Genomic DNA, 2,016 nt, shown 5'->3' with positions numbered 1-2,016 from the left:
TAATAATAATAATTTATTATTTATACCCCGCCCATCTGGCTGGGCTTCCCCACCTATGAGGGTCTGGGTTCCCCCTTAAGGGGGGGATGCAAAGGACAGCAAAAAGCCATCATCTGTGTCTCTTAGTTCCAGCCTGCCATTCCCAGCTCACCTGGAGTTCCGCCCCTCCTTCTCCTTGCTGCTGACTCCAAGGACATCCCTCCAGCCTATGTCATTCAAAGTTGAAACCTGAAACCTGGCCTTTCCTCTGCCCACTAGCACCCCATCAAAGCAGGGGTCCCAGTACCCCATGCCTGGCAGTCTTGCCCTCTGATGGTTTCCTTAAAGGTTCCTGCCTTAAATCCATACTTAATCTACAATTGGCCAGGTTTATTGACTTCTTATCAGCCATTGTTGTTAGGAGGATCAGTTCTCAAATCCAGCCTTCTTCTCTCCTACTTCCCCAGCAAAAAAACAGCAATGAACAAATCTCTTAAACTTTTATCTTTTGTTTAATCAATGAAAGGAACGATTCTAAAAACAAAAACAAAACAGATTTGAAGCACATTCCTCTCCTTAAAGAATTCTGGGCACTCTAGTTGTAATTCTCAGCAACCATTAATAAACTACAGTGCACATTATTCTCGGGGGAAATAATGTGCTTCGAATGTGCTTTGAAAGTATAGTGGGTGCACAGACACCCCAGCCCAGAAAAGAGAGAGGACATAGGAGGACGAGAGCTGCTTATGAAGAGGTTCCTTCCTGGCACCGAAGGTATTTTGCCTTGTAGTTAGTAAGAGGTCAGTGCACACAGTACATCCTTTACATCAAGGATGGGCAACTTGTATCTGTTAAGGACTGTATATGGCTGAAACCTATCTATTTGTTCTCCAGCAGCTGGATTGAGGATCTCTGACCATGGTTGGATCCAGGGGTTTTTTCCAGCTGGAACTTGAAGGAACTCAATTCTGGCATCTCTCAGGTGGGCACCATTGCCATTCTAAGTGAATGAAGGATGTGTTCATGGTGAGTTCTGGCACCTCTTTTTCTTGGAAAATAGCACTGGTTGTCTCTGCCTTGCAGTCACCAAAGTAGGCTATCCTCTTTGTCCAATCCAGGATCTTTATTTACACTACAGATTATAATCAGAATCAATATCAACTCAACTCTACAAAGGAACCCAAGCAGTTGCGATCGGTAGCGATCATTCCGGAACGCCAGTGAAAGCAGCTGGGAGCAAGGTGGGTTGCTGGCAACATCCCAGAGAAGAAAGGGCTGTTGCAGCCCTCTGCTTCCCGCAGCGCAGGAGCCAGCTCCTAGGGCCGAAGGGGCTTCATTCCCCCGCAACAAAATATTGGAGGGGGCTGTCCCCCCCAAAGTTGATGGGCATTGCCATTCAAATGGTGTGTGTGCACCATGTCATGTAGTTGGTTATGCAGGACGGGGCATACCTTGCCCACCCCCCATATTTTATTCAAGTTGGCACCCCTGTCCCGCAGTGATTGCCAACATCCTCAGGCCGGTTTGCAACCTCGGCCTCAACCAAGGAAGCCCTTCAGGCCAGGGACCAACTCCCTGCACCGCCTGAGAAGGAAACTGGAGGAAGTTCAAGCTGAGATGCAAAGATCCTCGGCAGACAGCCAAGTGGCTGCCCTGCCTGCCGTCCAGGGCAAGGTCTGCTGCCCGCCCGCCCTTCGTGGGGGCCCTGGCCCATGAAGCCGGGATGCCGGGGAAGTGCTCTCTGCCCTCCCGTGGAAAGCAGTGGCTTCACCTCCGGCCAGGCGGGCTTACTTGGGGCGGCTCCTCTCGAAGAGGGCACCAGCGAGTAATGGTGCTGGTGAGGGAAGAACCAGCCACGACCCCCGGGGCCCTCTTGCCTTGTTGGGGGCCCCGCGGAGAGACTGTGCCCTCTTTTGGCTCGCCTCGGGTCTGCGCGGCGCCTCGGGCTTCCCAGGCGGAGGCTGGGCGGGCTCCCGGGCTCCCCCGCCCCGGGGCGGCGCCCTGGCCGGCCCGCGACAGGTAAAGGCCCTGGCCGGG

The sequence above is a fragment of the Podarcis pityusensis genome (genome assembly GCF_964106645.2).
Source record: "Podarcis pityusensis genome assembly, chromosome: 17".
NCBI classification, from domain to species: domain Eukaryota; kingdom Metazoa; phylum Chordata; class Lepidosauria; order Squamata; family Lacertidae; genus Podarcis; species Podarcis pityusensis.
This window is presented reverse-complemented; position numbering follows the sequence as displayed.